Source organism: Elephas maximus, chromosome 14 (assembly GCF_024166365.1).
Source record: "Elephas maximus indicus isolate mEleMax1 chromosome 14, mEleMax1 primary haplotype, whole genome shotgun sequence".
Taxonomy (NCBI): domain Eukaryota; kingdom Metazoa; phylum Chordata; class Mammalia; order Proboscidea; family Elephantidae; genus Elephas; species Elephas maximus.
Window position 1 is genome coordinate 12,125,148 of NC_064832.1, and position 19,206 is coordinate 12,144,353.

Consider the following 19,206-nt stretch of genomic DNA (forward strand, 5'->3'; position numbering starts at 1 on the left):
TCTTTTTATTGGTGTATAGGAATCCAACAGTTTTTTGTATGTTTATCTTCTATCCCGCTATACTGCAGAATCTTTTATTAGTTCCAGTAGTTTTCTTGTGTATCTTTGAGGTGGTTTATGTACAGTATAATATCATCTTCAAATAGGGATAGTTTTACTTCTTCCTTGTCTATTTGAATGTCCTGTATTTCCTTTTTTTATTGCTGTAGGTAGGTCTTCTAGCACAATGTTTAATGGCAGTAGTGATAAAGGGCATCCTTGTTTTGTTCCTGTTCTCAGGGGGAATGTTTTCAGCCACTCTCTGTTGAGAATGGTATTGGCTGTTGGTTTTGTTTAGATGCCCTTTATTATGTCGAGAAATTTCCTTTTTATACCTATTTTATTGAGAGTTTTTATCAGGTATGGGTGTTATACTTTATCAAATGACTTTTCTGAGTCTATTGAGATAAAATTTTTTTTTTTTTTTATTGAGATGACCATGTGATTCTTTTGTTTTATTTATGTGGTGGATCACATTGACTGTTTCTCCAATGTTGAATCATTGTTGCATAAAAAATTTTTTTTTTCATAGCTGGTATGAATTCCACTTGGTCAAGGTTTTTTTTTTTTTTTTTTTTTAATATGATGCTGAATTCTATGGGCTAAAATTTTGTGGAGAGTTTTTGCATCTATATTCATGAGAGATATTGGCTTGTAATTTTCCTTTTTTTGTGGTGTCTTTGCCTGATTTTGGTATCAGGGTTATGCTGTCTTCATAGAATCAGTTAGGAAATATGTTCTGAAATAGTTTTAGTAGTACTACTGTGAATTCTTCTTTGAATGTTTGGTAGAATTCTCCAGTGAAGCCATCTGAGCCAAGGCTGTTTTTTATTGGAAGTTTTTTTTTATTACCTTTTCAATCTCTTCTCATTATGGGTCTGTCCAGATTTTAGACCTCAGTTTATGTTAGTTTAGGAAGATAGTGTGTTTCTAGAAATTTGTCCATTTCCTCTAGGTTTTCAAATTTGTTGGAGTATAGATTTCATAGTATTCTGTCATGAACCTTTTTATTTCAGTTAAGTCTGTTGTAATGTCCCCCGTTTTATTTCTTATTTGGGTTATTTTTGTCTTCAACTGTTTTTCTTTTGTCAATTTGACCAATGGTTTGTTGATTTTGTTGATCCTTTGATAGAACCAACTTTTGGTTTTGTTGCTCCGTTCTATTTTCTATTTCATTCACTTCTCTCTGATTTTTATTATTTCCTTTCTTTTCATGGCTGTGGACTTCTCCTACTCTTCTCTTTCCGTTTGTCCAAGTTCTATAGCTAGTGTTTTGATTTTGTCCATTTCTTCATTTTTGATGTGTGCATCTATCCCTATTGACCTCTGAGCACTGCCTTTTCTGTGTCCCAAAGGTTTTGGTATGGGTTTCCATTCTCATTTGAGACTTTGAATTTTTTTTAATTCTCTCTTTGATATCTTGTATTATCCACTGGTTTTTAAGCTGGTTGTTATTTAGTTCCATATATTTGATTTTTTCCTTGCTCTTCTTTTTATTAATTTCTACTTTGGTTGCTTTGTGATCAGAGAAGGTGCTTTGTATTATCTCAGTGTTTTGGGTTTTGTTTAAGGTTGCTTTGTGCCCTAAGATGAGGTCTATTCAGGAGAACGTTCCATGTGCATTGAAAAATAACATGTACTTTGCTGCTGTTGGGTGGATTGCTCCGTATATGTCTATGAGGTTATGTTGGTTGATGGTGGCCTTTAAGTCTTCTGTATCTTTGTTGAGTTTCTTTCTAGATGTTTTGTCCTTTACCAAAACTGGTGTGTTCAAAACTCCTACTATTATTGTGAAGCTGTAAATTTCTTTTCAGTGTTGGAGTTTGTTTTATGTTTTTGGACCCATGTCATTGCTTGTGTAGATATTTATTATTGTTATGTCCTCATGGTGGATTGTCCCTTTAATCATTACCTAATGTCCTTCCTTATCTTTTGTGATTTTTGTTTTGCAGTCTATGTTATCTGAGATAAGTATTGCCTCTCCTGCTCCATTTTTGTTTGTCATTTGCCTACTATATTATTTTCCATCCTTTCATTTTTAATATATTTGTCTTCATTTCTAAGGTGTGCCTCTTGTAGACAGCATGTTGATAATTTTGTTTTTTTAACCCATTCTGTCACTCTCTGTATCTTTACAAGTACATTTAAGCCATTTACATTCAGTATGATTATTGATAGGTATGAGTTTATTGCTGTCATTTTGTAGTGCTTTTTTGTGTGTGTGTGTGGTGCAGATGTTTTCTTCATACCTCTTTCTCTCCTGTACTGAATTCCTTTTGTTTGTGGATTTTTTTCATGTCTCTCACTTTCATAGATTTTATGTTTATTGAGTGTCTATGTTATCTAGTGCTGCTAACAGAAATACCACAAATGTATGGCTTTAACAAACAGAAGTTTATTCTGTCACAGCCTGGTAGGCTAGAAGTCCAAATTCAGGGCGTCAGCTCCAGAGGAAGGCTTTCTGTCTTTCTGTTGGCTCTGGAGGGAAGTTCTTGTCATCAATCTTCCCTGGTCGTGGAGCTTCTCAGCACAGGGACCCTGGGTCCAAAGGACACTCTCTGCTCCCGGTGCTGCTTTCACGGTGGTATGAGGTTGCCATCTCTCTCTCTCTTTTATATCTCAAAAAAGATTGGCTTAAGACACAAACTCTTCCTATAGATTGAGTCCTGCCTCATTAACATAACTGCTACTAATAAAAAAAAAAAACCTCATTAACTGATACTACTCTCATCTCATTAACAACACATAGGCAAATCACATCAGATGACAAAGTGGTGGACAATCACACAATACTGGGAATCATGACATAGCCAAGTTGACATATTTTGGGAGGACACAATACAATCCATGACACTGAAACTTTATCTTTTTCTTCTTTATTTTAATGAGTAGGTTTATTAACTTTCTTTGTGGTTATCTTAAAATTTACACCATCTTCCTAAGTTTAAACCAGTCTTTTATTACATGATATCACCTTGACTTCCTTTCCATTTGAAAATCGTGTACCTACACTGTTTATTCTCACTTTTATTGTTCTGATGTTGTTGTCATTTGCAGATTGACTTCCCTTGTTCCCTGTTGTACATCTTTTAGTTTTCTTTTGTCCTTTAGTGCTCATTAGCTAGGTTGGCACCTGGCTGATACTCTCCTGTGTCCTAGATTCAGGTTGTTGTCTGATGTCGTTGGTTCGCTAACTGAAGGACTCCTTTTCATAATGCTTGTAAGTTTGGTTTGGTTTTGACATATTCCCTTAATTTCTGTTTATCTGGAAATTTCCTAATTTCACCATCATATTTGAGTGAGAATTTTGCAGGATGTATTATTCTTAGCTGACAAATTTTCTTTCAAGTTTTTATATGTCATCCCATTGCCTTCTTGCCTTCATGGTTTCTGCCTAGTAATCAGAGATTAGTCTTATAGTATCCCCTTTGTATGTGACTTTTCATTTTTCTCAACTACTCTCAGGATTCTTTTTTGGTTTTTTTGTTTTGGCAAGTATAATTACAATATGGTTTGGTGACTTTCTTTTGAAGTCTATTCTATATGTGCTTTTTTTGAGCTTCTTGGATGGTCAGCTTTTCATTTTTCATTATATTAGGGAAGCTTTCTGTCAGCAAGCCTTCAGTGATTTTCTCTGTGTTTTCCATTTTCTCCCCCTGTTCTGGAATTCCTGTCACTCAGAAATTCTTGCTTCTGTTTGTATCCCACATGGTTCTCAGGTTTTCTTTATTCTTTTTTCAGATTTTTCTTCAAACAAAGTGGTACCCAAGGATTTGTCTTCGGTTTCACTGATCTTGTGTTCCCTTGTTTCAAATTTGCTCCTAAAACCTTCTATTGCACTGCTCATTTCTAAAATTATTTTGTCTTCTGGATTTCTAATTGCTGTTTTTGTCTGATTTCTAATTGTTTATTTATTTTGACATTTTGCTCTTGTATTGTTTCCCCAAATTCTCCCTTTGCTTTGTGTTTTCCTGATTTTTGTCTGTATTTTCCATAATTTTGTCTATTTTTTCCTTAGTCTTGTCTGCCTTTTCCTTCATCTCTTTCTTAATCTCTTGGAGAGTCCTGAATATTAGACTTTTGAGTTCCCTATGAGGTAATTCCAGTGCCTTTACTTCTACCAGAGGTCATGTGGTGTTTTATTTTGGTTGCTTTTTGGACTCATCCCGTCCTATTGTTTTTAATATGTTTTGATATTGTCTGTTGTTTCCAGGACAGTCAGGAATTATTTTCTTCCTTTATTGATTGTAGATTTGCTTGTTTCATCCTGTTTTTTGTTTTATTTGGTTATATCTGAGCAGGCAGGCTGGGTGTGTTTTGTTGCTTGTCTGTGGGCGTACTTCTCACCATCTCGCCCAGGTGGGCAAGACTGGTTGCTCAGCTATGATGCAGCTGGGAAGGTCCACTAGGGAGGGGAGAGAAGGAAGGATCATTTGCAACATGAACGTGGGCTGACAGGGAAGTGCTGATGTGGTTCAGAGGTCCAGGGGTTTGGACTGATGCCTCTCATGGGTACGGCACTTTGTGTGTGGTGTAGATAGGCAGGAGGCAAAGGAGAGAATGCAATGTGTGGAACTAAGCAGGTGACAGAAAGAAGAGAAATAAGAGACAGAGAAACAGAATGAAAACAAAGCAAAAAATGGAGAGGCAAAAGAAAAAGAAGTAAATACAATGGCAGTGTGGTGGAATTCAGCAGGTGGGGCAGGGCATACCCAGGGAGGCCATGTGCTGGTGACTTTCTAGTTGAGAGATCCTAGCTCAACCTGTTGAGAAGGTGCATGGGCAGTGCATGGACCTAGATGGACTGGAGAAAGGAAAGGAAAGAAGGGAAACAGAGAGAGGAAACAAAACAACAACAACAAAAATAAATATGGTGCTGAAGGAGCCTACTGTTGGGGCAGGGTGGAAGCAGCGTGATGACAAGCTGATGTCTTTCTCACCGGCTGGTGTCGCATGGCCTGTCAGGAAAGAGTGGAGGCAGTGCAGGGTCTAGGTGGAAGGAAGAAGGAAAGGGGAGAAGAAGAAAGAAAAAGAAAAAATATGGTGCTGAGGGAGCCAGCCTGTGGGAGTAGTGCAGATCCAGAGAGGCCGTGTGCCAAAGGCTCTCTAACCAAGTGGTGCAGCAAGCCTGTCAATAAGGAGGGGGCAGCTCACAGGGCTAGGTGGGCAGGAGAAAGAAAAAGAAGGAATGAAGAGAGACAAAAGAAACAACTACAAAAAGGAAAAAAAGCAAAAACAAATAAAAATTGTGCTGAGGAAGCCAGTTGGTGATGATGATGCAGAACTGGGGAAGAGGCGTGCCAGTGTCGCTCTAGCCTGGGGGTGCATCACAACTCTTTGAGAGAGGGTGGGGGTGGCACACAAGGCTAGGTGTGTGGGAGAAAGGAAGAGGAGGTAGGGGGTGAGAGAGAAGAAACTGGAAAAAAAGAAAAGACCAAAGGAAACAAACTAAAACAACATTGTGATTAGGGAGCTGGCTGGTGGGGATAATGTAGGTCCAGGGAGGCTGTGTGCTTGTGGCTCCCTAGCGGAGTGGTGCAGTAAGGCCGTTCCAGAAGGAGCAGGGACACTGTACAAGACTAGATGGGTGGGAAACAGGAAAGGAGGAAGAGAGAGAGTAGAAACAAAAACAAAAAAATATGGTGCTGAGCCAGCCAGTGGCAGCAGCATGGATCCAGGGCACTCTAGCCCAGCGGTGCAACACTACCCGTTAAGATGGGATGGGGGCACCACATGGGTCTAGGTGGGTGGAAGATAGGGAAAGAAGGAAGAGATAGAGAAAAATTTGAAAAAAAAAAAAAACGGACTGAGAGACCCAGTCAGTGTGGGCAGCACAGAACTGGGGAGGCCATGTTGGCAGCTCTCTAGCTGAACAGTGTTATACGGCCCACCAAGAAGGGATGGGGACAGCACATGGGGCTATCTGAGTGGGAGAAAGCAAAGGAAGGTAGGAAGAGAGAGAGAAGCAGGAAAAAAAATGTTGCTAAGAGACCTGGCCAGTGGGGGTGGCACAAAACTGAGGAAGATGTGCCAGTGGCTCTCCAGCTCAGCAGTGTGGCATAGCTTGTCAATAAAGGATGGGGACAGCAAAGGGGCTGGCAGGGTGGAAGAAATAAAAGGAAGGAAAGGAGACAGAGAGAAAAAACAAAGAAAGGCAATAATAATAATAATAACAAAAATAATCGGCACTGAAGGAGCCAGCTGGTGGAGTCGGGGAGGACCTGGGCAGCAGTGAACTGGTGTCTCTCCATCCGAGTGACTGTAGCCCACTGGAAAATGGAGGAGGCCACGTAGAAGGAAGAAGGGTGAGGGGTGGGAAAGCGTGTATCCCTGCTTGCTGAGTGCTCTAACTCCTGTTGGGAGCCCTATGAAGTTGCCTTCCTGTACTCTTTGTCTGCACTCCTTGGTGGTTATAGTACAAGATGGCGAATCTGTGCCACGTTAGCTGGTAGGGAGCCTCCACTCCACAGTTCTCCTCATTCATTCTCTGTTCTCTGTCAGTTTCTTATCCCATTCAGTGCTTGATCAAATTCTTTCCCTTCATTTGATGCTTAGGGTTCCAGGATTGACATTGGTGCCTGTTTTACTTAGTTTTGGGGGTCTTTGCTGCAGAGGGACAGCATGGTGCTTCTGTCCATAGCACCATGTTGGCTTCCCTATCAGCATCTGTAGCTCTTTCGACTGTGCCACCAGGGCTCCAAGAATTTTTCAAAACAAAACAATAAAACAAACAATGACAATAAAAGCAAAGAACTAGGCACTTTATAGGAAATCTACATGAAATTTCTTAGTGAGAAGATAGTTAATCATGTAACAACTTTTATACTTATGGAACAGAGCTATGGGAAGTTACTTCCCCACGTCCTTCCCTCATAGTCAATTTCATCAATATTTTCAATTCCAGTGTCATAAAGTTTTCAAACAGTCCTCTTATGTGATAAGATCTATAAACTAAGAAGTAAAATCACCTCACTGTTTTTTATATCAGATACATGTATTTTCATTTCTTTATCGTAAGTGCATATATGTATTCTGTTATTCTTATAATTAACTACATTTTAGCTCCATTAATACTCCCTAATGTATTGTATGTGTTTTATTTTGTTTGTTTCTCCTGCTCTCTATCTTCTTTCAAATTAAAGTGTAATTTGCCATTTTTAAAAAATGTTTGGGATGGAAACTTAGATCATCCATCAAGATGGATGAACTTTCAGCCTATTCTTCTGTTCTCATGTGTTTATTTAAGGCCGTACAATTTCTTAGAATGTTAACTTGACCTGCGTTTACATATTTTGATACGTAATTTTATTATTTTCATTTCATTCAATTGTAAGTATTCTAATTCCCATTGTGATTTTACTTTCAACCTATTCATTATTTATAAGTATATTGCCTAAATGTTCATGCATATTTGGATTTCTAGTTATCTTTGAATATTATTAAAAACAGCCCATTTCATTTATATTTACAACTCTACTGGTATAATTTTTTAAAATTCTATGATGTCAGAAAATATGCTTTATTTAACTTAAATTATCTGAAATTAGTTGAGTCTTATTTTATGGCCTAGCATATAGTCAAATTTTTAATAAAAATTGCATGAACATTTGAAAATTATAAGTGTTGTGTCATTAAGTACAGTGTTCTAGTTAGTTCAACTTGGTTGAGTTCATTAATCACATAATTTAAATATTCTATACCTTTATTTTATTTTTGCTTTGTATATAATTACTGAGCTATTTAAATCTCCAAAATTCCTATGGATTTTTTTTTATTCTCTTTGTAGTGTTGTGAATTTCTAATTTCCAATACTTTGACATTGTGTATACCAATTTGGAATTGTTCTATCTTCTTGATGAATATAACTTTTTGTCATTATGAAAAATATATATACTGATTTATAGTAATATAGCTGAACCAGCTTTTAAAAATATTTTATCACATTTTTGGTAAAAATATACATAGCAAAACACACTTCCATTTAAAAACTTTCTATAGATAATATTCAGCGGCATTGTTACATTCTTCACATTTTGTCAACATTGTCATTATTTCCATTCTAGTTGTTTCACTCTCATTAACTTAATACCACTGCCTCACAAACTTCTAATGACAATCCTACTGAAATATAGACACAGATAAATTCTAAATAATGTGACTTCACAATAAAATACCTTATATTATGTTTTAGAGGTCATCAAGTAATAGCAAGTAGAAACAATAACTGCTGAATAGACTCATAAAAACTAAAGAATTTGAAAGAATTCACACAAACTATACTGAAGAATGTTTAATAGTTTGATGAAAGAAACTTTTCCCAGGATATTTAAGTACATATATAAGACTATTGAACGCAGGAATTTTTAAAAAAATGGGACCAATTGAAATTAAAGTAAAAATTGAGGTAAAAAATTAAATATATAAGCTACATAGATGATTGACATACTTCTTAATAAATAAAATTGGAAACCATGAGTACATAATGATATTAAGTAATTAATGAGTAAGTTGAAAGTGTTATGAAGATTGCTTTATCCAGAGTATTCAAAGTACCTTCCCACAAAATGCTTATTAATTACAAGTATAAAATATTACTTTTATGGTGGAGAAGTCTGTCAATCACCACGTTATGCAAGAGATAGGACTCAATGAAAAAATAGAATCACTTCCGTGATTCTGGTGCCAAAAAGTAAATTAATGGAATTTTTTTTTAATGAGGTAAAACCTCAGAAAAACACAAATCAAGGGACATTATACAGGCTTACCAAAAAGTAATCTCCAACATGCAAGGAAGTTAAGGAAAGACTGAAGAGCCATTCTGTATTAAATGAAATTAAAGTCATGCTAATCAAATGAAAACATAACTCTGAGCTATTTATACCTCTATAAACTTGTAAAAATTGAACAGGATTGGGATATTGGATGTTATTAATATATCAATGTTAGTGTGTTACTGTTCTAATATTTATTAGAAACGGATTCATGTTATTATATAGTAGATATTTTCTTTTTGTAAGGAATGCACACTGCAGTGTTGAGCAGGAGATAGGGCATCAAATGATTCAGGAAAAAAACAAAAAATTTCTTGCTCTGTATTTGTAAGTTTTCAGTTTAAGATGGTTTCAGAATAGAAATAAGAATTAATAGGAGCCATTTAAATCCTCCTTCTCAAGCCTTAGGGTGGGCCACAATCAAGTTAGTGGAATCTTAATACATTGCCTAATGAAGGCAAGAGAAATCTCCTGTTTGAGATAAGGTCTCTGACCAGTAGAACGACTCATATAGCCCCAAAATCCAAAAAACGAAACTGGTTGCTGTTGAGTAGATTCTGACTCACAGTGACCCTATAGGGCAGAGTACAACTGCCCCGTAGTGTTTCCAAGGAGCGGCTGGTGGATTTGAACCACCGACCTTTTGGCTAGCAGCCAAGCTCTTAACCACTGTGCCACCAGGGCTCCCATATAGCTCTGGGGGAGTGGAATATCGAAATCTTGTTGGCATCCCATAAAGAGTTTCAATCGTTTCTAGTTATCTTTTGGGAGAGTGTTCCCTCAGCTTTGTATTTAAATCAATATACAGCTTTGTGGCTTTTTTTTTCTTGATGTAAGTGGTAGGTCCTGAACACCAGTTTCCACAGGAGATTTCTTTTTCTGTCTTCCCTTTATTTCAATTAATTCCCCTGAGTCTTTTATGAGCAAATTGATAAAAGTGTGGCTTTTGTTAGTGGACAATTGTAAACAGAGTCATTCTTTGCTACGAAGAGTGGGTTGTTTAACCTGAGACCTTTCCTAAAATGCCCTTCTCGTAGAGCATCATTTTCATTTAAGTTTAAATATTTAAGGAAAAAAATCAGAAAACCTCTATTTGGTAACCAGAAAGGGCATTCTAGTTGAATTTTCTACAATATCTAGGTTCTGTGATTTTTGTAGTGTATGTAATATTGGGAGATATTAACAGATACATATACTTTCCAAATCTCCCCTCTGCTTTGAATCCTTCCCACGTAAAACATTGGAATTAAACTTCTTATGCAAATAATGGAATGTTTTCTAATATTATAAATGCAATAATATTCAACATCTATTATTTGACTTTTGTTTATAGCATATGTCCTTAAAGGAGAAGGGAAATCAATAAATCCTGCATACGGCAAGTCACCTAGATCATAGGTGAAGGTAGTTCTACAAGTACAATAGTTATAACCACTGGCATCTGGATCATCATACATGCTCTGTGTAGATGCAGTATTCAAAGCTGCCTGATTATATAGGAACTGATATAAACTGTAGCATTATAGGCTTTTTACTATATGTAACTATGATCGTTCAGCAGATTTTGAAGAGTAAAAATAGCTTCTGTTTTGCAGGTTTTTAAGAAAGCAGCATATAGACTTGTCACCTAGACACGTGATGTTACAAAAATTGTTTGACTGACTCAGAGAGTTTCCTTTCCCACTGAGTTAGAGCAAAACTGAGATTAAAGAAATGGCAGTGCAGATATACATATTTGATAAATAAACACTCATGATCACTCAGCTTCTCATCCTTTCAGTAGTCAAGGAGTAGAAGAAAAATTGCTACTATTCTTGTGTTCTGGTTTTGAGATTTACACAAATCAATACTTAGGAATTTTTCATCAATATCTCTCTTGCTGTCACTCTCTCTCTTTTCCGGAGCAAAATGAAGATAGAAGGGACTACTACCTATAAAATATTGGGAAAAAAGCCACTTGGAAATAGGAGCACTGTACTTTTTTTTTTCAATAGTTATCATTTAAAACACAAAACAAAATTCTTATAAGAAAATAGATGTGTTTATTGCATTGAGTAGAGAGAGAAAAATGAAATTCAGGGAAAACTAATAAAATTCTTATATGCAGGAATAGATTAAATTATTTTTATTCACATGGAAATTATTTTTATTCATGTGGAAAGCATACATTAATAACCCATGGAATGATTTTAAAATGAATAAGGAAAGTGTTTTGCAAATGCATTTATTTAAATACCATATGAAACCTGTAAATTAACTTTGACATTAAACATAGATGAATGCTTGGATAGCACCTCAATATCTTCCTTCAAATAAAGAGAAAAGCTCTCTTTTCTGTCCTAGACATCTATAAAAGGCCATCATCTACTGAACATAATGTATCCAGTCAGCAATTTAGGCCTATTCGTCTGTAGAGAAAAGTCTTATTTATGGATTTAAGAACAATGACATTGAGTGCCAAAAACAATATAGTTAGCATCATAAGTGACTATTGACTACCACTTCTATACTAGTCTTTGAATAACAAAATGATTTTATTAAATTACTTCTAGTTATTAAAACACCTAGTTATTAAAATCATCCTCATATTTATACTAAAAAGACAAAATTATTTATCGTGGTCGGCTCAAACAGGGAAAAAAATATTATTTAAGAATTTACAAATTACCTGAATCCAAGGCAAAGATCAAGTCAGAAAATAATTGATTTTGATTTGTATTATTTTTCCTGTAGCTACGGTTTTTCTCCCAAGTTGTTTAGAATTTTGAAATTACTAACTGTATCTTGAAGATATTTCAAAATGATAAGTTTAAATGATTAGGAGAAGACTAATGATTTGGAACTAGAAAAATGGTAATTGAAGAAAATAAGTCAAAGGAACAATGGAGCAGTACTGCATTGGAACTAAAGAATTAATGGCATATATTGGAGAAATTCAATTGTAGTTAAGGAAATATTTCTATATGTTTCATCAATTTTTAAAAAATTCGTAAAATAAAAATTGTTGAACATACGTTGTAAATTGACACTGAAAAAGCTGCCTAGATGTTACAAGGCTTTTTTTTTTTTGCAGTAATTTATTAAACACACACAGAAGATACATAGAGAATGCTTTGGTTGACCTACACTATAATTTTAGGTATCATCTGCCTTGTTAAACTGCAGCAAATATTTACACTTGTTTACATTTCTGGATATCAGATTTTTTTTCCTGAAGTAGCTTTAAAAAAATTGTTTTTCTGCTTTTGGAGTTGTTTCCTAATGTCAGTTTAATAGGTCTCAAAACTGAAATGAAGAACCAGTCAAGGGAGATAGAATTCGTTCTCTTGGGACTCACAGATGACCCACAGTTACCAATTGTGATTTTTATATTTCTCTTTCTCAACTACATTTTGAGTGTGATGGGGAGCTTATCCATCATCCTCCTCACCCTACTGCATCCTCACCTCAAGATTCCAATGTATTTCTTCCTACAAAATTTCTCCTTCTTAGAAATCTTATTGACAACAACTCTAGATTGTTGTCTAGATTCTTGACAACCATTGTGACTAAAAACAAAATCATTTCCTACAATGGTTATGCATCTCAATTATTCTTTTACTTTTGTCAGGAGTTACAGAGTTGTACCTTCTGGCTGCCATGTCCCATGACCGCTATACAGCCATCTGCAAACCCCTGCATTACTCAGTCATTATGAGAAGCAAAGTGTGCTACCAACTTCTACTCAGTTCTCGGACAGCTGGCTTTCTGATTACCTTTCCACCGTTGGTCTTGGGACTAAAGCTGGAATTCTGTGCTTCCAAAGTAGTTGATCATTTCATGTGTGACACTTCTCCTATCCTGCAGATTTCTTGCACAGACACTCACTTCCTAGAAATGATTTCATTTGTTTCAGCAGTTATAACACTAGTGGTCACACTACTCTTAGTAATTTTTTCCTATACATATATAATCAAGACCATTCCAAAAATTCCCTCTGCTCGGAAAAGAACAAAAGCTTTTTCCACTTGTTCTTCCCACATGGCTGCAGTTTCCCTTACTTATGGTAGCTGTGTCTCCATTTACATGAAGCCATCAGCAAAAGAAAGGGTGACTTTATCCAAAGATGTAGCTGTTATCTATACCTCAGTAGCCCCTTTACTCAATCCCTTCATTTACAGTCTTAGGAACAAGCAAGTGAAACAAGCTTTCAAGGATACACTCAAAAAAGTTTTCATTTTTTTCAAAAAATAAGGAAAAAAACTAAAATCTTGACAGAAACAGTGAATATATTTTTTGTTCCTTTTCTCATGTTTACTTAATTTATCCTTTCAGTAAGTTAAATTTCTTACAGCATTTAAACAAGTCTTTCAGCACAATACATTTCCCTACTTTTTCTTTAAAATTCTCGCAGTGTTAATATTAAGAGTTCCACCTTCAAATTTTCACAAATTTTAACTTTCTTTTAATCCCAAAGATATGCAACTTCAGGGTCGTGAAATTAGTTATATATTAATTTTTCCTGTACAAATTTGCCTGGATAAGTGTAGTTTACATGCATTTATTATAGGTATACCTTGTCTTATATACTACGCTAGTTATAATTTTTGTCTTCTTTAGAATGATACAGCTTGCTATGGAGAGACAAAGAAACAAACAGTTCTCAAACAGTATGATTTCTCTTATGGTAAAGCTCTACACAAAATTGTGTTCTTATAGTAATGAAGGTTTAATTATTTCAGTGTATCAGAAATGCAGCTCGAAAAAGGGTAATTCTTATGACAGTTGTGATATATAGGAAAAAAAGAGTAAAATGGTGTTACAGGCATGTGTATAACAATATGCACAATGTTTGAGGCACTACTTCCTAGTTCAAGTGTCACTAGCTTGATAAGGGGAATGTAGGCTTTTAAGCCAGTCAGCCAGATATAAACCCAGGATAACATGTGAGCCCGGTCAAATTTTAAAACTCTGTTGCTAAGTTTCTCCATTTATGATATAGATACAATAATAGTCCTTACTTGTTGTTTATTTTGAGAATGCAATGAGGCAGTATGTATAAAGCATTTTTAAATCAGAACCTGGCCCACAGTGAGTTATCAACAAGGGTTAGCTCCCCTTGGAGGGAAAGCTTGCCTCACTCATGGTAGTATGTAACAAGGGAAGAAAAAGAGGAAGCTTCAAATCATAAAAAGCTTTTATGACCTAAAATGTATTACGACTTAATCTGATTGGTCTATAGACCTGAAAATTTAGTGTGAATACATTACTGAGATAAAAATTTCATGTGTCTGTACCTAAAATAACTTTTTAAATCACATGGGATAGTCTAGAAACATGGACTGTAGATGATTCTGAGGCTGATTTTTCACAATGTGATCAGATTTTTATTTTATAAAGATTGATCTGTTAAATGTGCTGAGAATGTTTTTTTAGATGTTTGGAGTTAGGAAGACAGGGGAGAGGATCAACACTTTAAGCTAAATGAGATATTTTAAAGGTTAAAAACACAATAGTGACAGTGGCTTGCAAGCTCAGGGAGCAGACTCCACAGATGTTTAGGGGAATGAACTGAGGTTAAACTGTTGAACATTTTCATGTCCGGGATAAGTGAAAGAAAGCCATTTAAAAAAAAAAGAAAAAGAAAAGACTCTTCTTGGGCTCTCCCTTCTGTCCACTCTGTGCACAAGCACCGAAATGTCTAATGTCTTTTTTAAAAAAGAAGTTTTCTTAATATCTGTCAGATCAAAAAAAATCACCTATAAAACATATGGGGTTCTATATTGGATATAATTTTTCATCAGAGACATATAAGTGACGAATTTACTGGGGTGATAGATGGCTGTTACAGATTAAATTGCACCCCCCTACCCAAAATGTGTCCACTTGGCTAGGCCATGATTGCCAGTAGCGTATGATTGTCCACCATTTTGTCATCTGATGTGATTTTCCTATGTGTAGTAAATCCTGCCACTATGAAGTTAATGAGGCGGGATTAGAAGCAGTTACATAAATGAGGTAGGCTCAATCTACAGGATTAGATAGTATGTTGAGTCAATCTCTTTGGAAATATAAAAAAGGGAATCAAGCAGAGAGACGGGGGACCTCATACCACCAAGAAAAACTACCAAGAACACAGCACATCTTTGGACCTGGGGTCCCTAAACTGAGAAGCTCCTCAACCAGGGGAAAATTGATGACAAAGACCTTCCTGCAGAGCCAACAGCGAACGAAAGCCTCCCCTGAAGCTGGCATCCTGAATTAGGACTTCTAGACACCTAGACTGTGAGAGAATAAATTTCTCTTTGTTAAAGCCATCCACATGTGGTATTTCTGTTATAGCAGTGCTAGATAACTAAGACGATGGCATATCTATTATTTATGTGGCCTTGAATAGAAGTCATGTAGTTTTTATTCGTGTTCAAATTTGTTTTACAATCTTTCAAAGCAACAATTTTTAGTCATCTACTTTTCCTTGGCAGAAAGAAGAGTGTTAGTTCATGTGATTATATTCATGGGCCTGAGAACTTTCACTCACACAGTTTGTTTTTTTCAATACACTTTTTAAAAATTACTCGAGCTTTATCAGATAAATGATGCTCAAATATTTTTTCCATTCTATCGATTATGTTTTCATTTTCTTGGTAGTGTCATTTAATGCACAAAACTTTTCATGAAATGGAGAAAAGAATACTTGCTTTTCATGTACAAACATGTAATTTGTATGATAATTTTTTACAAAGAATGAGCAGGATCAAGATACACTGAACATTATTGAAATTAAGACATTATTCATCTGAATGAGTTGGTTTTACATTAAGATGCTAACTGTAATCCACAACAAATCATTAAGAAAATAGCTTGAAACATACGCTGTAAAAGACATAATAAATAAATTTAAAGGTACACTAGGACGTACCAATTTAACACAAAAGAAGCCAGCAATCCAGGAATAGACTAATAAAAAAGACATAAGCATATTTAAAAAAAGGAAGACATAAGTCCTACTTTATCAGTAATTAAATTTAAATAGTGAAACAACCCAATTGAAAGGCAGAGATTGGAAACATAGTCTAAAAAGAGAACATAACCCAAATATATGTCTGTCTATTATAGGCACTCTTTAGATTAAAAGACACAAATAGATTGAAAATAGGATTTAAAAGATAGGCCATGTATTTCGGATTGAAAGTGTCTCCGAAATATATATGTTGAAGTGCTAAAAATTGTACCTGGAAGTTGTGATCTTGTTTGGGAAAATAGCGCTATTCTTGGAAGATAAAAGAAAAACCTTTGCCATCCTGTTGATTATAACTCATAGTGACCATATAGGACAGAGTAGAACCACCCCATAGGGTTTCCAAAGAGCAGCTGATGATATTGTCACTTAAGCCATACCAGAGTAGGATAAGCCCTATTCCATTCTGAGTGGTACCTTAAAAGGAGATAACAGAGAGGGAGCTGGAAAGAAACACACAGAGTAAGACAGATGCCAGGTGATGGTGGAGGCAGACACATCTATAAGCATCCATAAGCATGCCAAGAATTGCAAAGGGCTACAAGAAGCTACAAGGAGCCCTGACGGTGTGGTAGCTAATAGCTCAGCTCCTAACCGAAATGTCAGCAGTTGGAATCCACCAGCTGCTCTTTGAAAACCCCATGAGAAAGTTCCACTCTATCCCATAGGGTTGCTATGAGTTGGAATTGACTCAACGGCAACAGGTTTTTTTTTTTTTTGCTGCAATAAGCTGAGACAGGTAGGACCTTTCCGTAGAACAAACAGAGAGAGAGCTCATAGACCCATTAATGAATTTGGGCCTCTAGTCTTCAGAACTGAGACAATAAATTCTGTTCTTCAAAGCCATTTACTTTGTAGTATTTTGTTATGGCAGCACTAGGAATCTAACATACCATGTGAGCAGTAGCCAAAAAAAAAAAAAAAAGAGCTGGGTTGCCTATAATAATATTTGACGTATTAAACTTTAAGACAAAAAAGTTACAGGATACAAATAATATTTTATAATTATAAATTGTCAATCTATTTGGCAGAATAAACAATTATAAACATATATTCCCCTAACATCTCACAATAATAGTTAGAGACTTCAATAACTCATTTTCAATAATGGATATAAAACTAGGCAGTATACCTGGGACATTCTCCAGAGTGACCATATGCCAGACTATAAAACAAAACAAAAAAAACCCTAAATAAATACAAAATAATTGAAATAATACAAAATATGTTCTTTGACCAAAATACAATTAAATTAGAAATCAACAATAGAAGAAAATATAAGAAAATCACAAATATATGTAAATTAAACAGTACACTCCTAAATAACAAATGAGCCAAAGAATAAATCACAAGGAGAGTTTAAAAATAATATTTTTAGATAAAAGGAAGTGACAAACAGCATGCTAAAACATATGGATTGCAACTTTAGAATCGTTTATAGAGAAATTAATAGCTCCAAGTGCCTATGTTAAAAAGGAAGACAGATCTCACATCAATAAACAAATGTTTTACCATTGGAAACAAGAAAAAGAAGAGTAAAATGGCACAAAACAAAAAAAAGAGAGTACATATTATATGATTTTATTCACATGAAATTCTAGTAAATGAAAACTAATTGCAGATCCATTGTTGCCTGTATAAATATACATGTAGGTGTTAATATTGATGTAGATATATGTATAAATATTTGACTTAATAACTATATATATATATTTTTTGTGAAACCAAAACGTTCACTAATGAGAGGACAGTACAAGAGTTTCAAATCTTTGATTAAAATATATTTATTGAGTATAAATTATGTCACCTTTACCAGGCACTAGAGATATAAATATAAAACAACCAAGTTCTGTTTCTTCCAGGTTAGGTAGTAATTTAATAGAAACAGGTTTATGTACAAATAATTTCAGTAGAGTAAGCTAAGAGGGCAAAGTTTTGGGAGAGCAAAGAGGAGATAGCACCTAATTTTGGCTTTACACAAAGGGAAGATTTCAAGGATTTTATTAAATTTAGACCAAACCTTAAGGAAAAGTATGGGTGTATATGTGTGTGTATTTGCATGTATGTGAGCACGTCTGAAAATACCTAGTGTTTATAGGAATAAATGAAAGATTTGATGATGTTAGTGCAAATGTTGCACAGGGCCTCGGTTCTGGGTTGCACAGGTTTGGTTTAAGAACAACAAAAAGGAGAAGTAACTGATCTAGCAGCACTTGTCCAAAATAATTTTCTACAATAATGGAAATGTTCTGTAATCTGTGCTGCCTGATACATTAGCCACTAGACACATGTGGCTACTGATCATTTTAGATACGGCTAGTGTGACTAAGGAACTGAACTGCTATATTATTTCATTCGTATTTAAATTTAAATAACCGCAAAAGTAACTTACTCCTGAGCAAGGCTGATACTTGGTTATTAGTTCAAATTCAAATAATATTACTGCTTTAAAGAGGAAGCACAGGACATTCTGGAAACATGTACGAGTTTGAGAGAATCCGAGAAGACTTCTCCAAGAGAGTACAATTAAAGTACAAATGAATTGAGGTACCAGAGAAACCACCTCTAGCAGACAGAAGAACACATGTGAATGTCCTGAAGGAGAAGAGAAAGTGTCAGATTGTTAAAGAAACAAACAACAAATAATGAGTATCTCAAAATGACAAAAGTGAGGGACATGCTCATCGATAGGTGGACTCAACATTGTGAAAATATCAACTCTACCCAAAGCAATCCACAAATACAAAGCAATTCTCATCCAAATACCAACAGCATTCTTTAAAGAGATGGAAAAACTAATCATTAACTTTATACAGAAATGAAAGAGGCCCCACATAAGTAAAGTACTATTGAAGAAGAAGAATTCACTAGGAAGACTCACACTACCTGGCCTCAGAATCTACTGTACGGCTACGGTAGTCAAAACAGCCTGGTACTGGTACAAGGACAGCTACATTGACCGGTGGAACAGAATTGAGAACCCAGGTGTAAATCCATCCACCTACAATCACCTGATCTTGGAAAAGGGCCCAAAGTCCATCAAATGTGGAAAAGACAGTCTTTTTAACAAACTCTGCTGGCAAAACTGGATGTCCCTCTGCAAAAAAATGAAACAGGGCCCATACCTCACACCATACACAAAAACTAAATAAAACTGGATCAAACACCTAAATATAAAATCAAAAACCACAAAGGTCATAGGAGAAAAAATAGGATCAATGCTAGAGGCCCTAATACATGTCATTAACAGGATACAAACCATAACTAACAAGACACAAACTCTAGAATATAAGTTAGATTACTGGAATCTTCTAAAAATTAAACACTCCTGCTCATCAAAAGACTTCACCAAAAGATTAAAAAAAGAACTTAGATTTGGAAAAATCTCTGACTATGACA

General features: G+C 35.3%; 1 pseudogene; it reads left to right on the forward strand.

Annotated features, from left to right (window-relative positions):
- The first annotated feature begins 12,100 nt into the window (after positions 1 to 12,100).
- LOC126057973 (olfactory receptor 6C6-like) lies at positions 12,101 to 13,043 on the forward strand (annotated as a pseudogene).
- Positions 13,044 to 19,206: the final 6,163 nt, after the last annotated feature.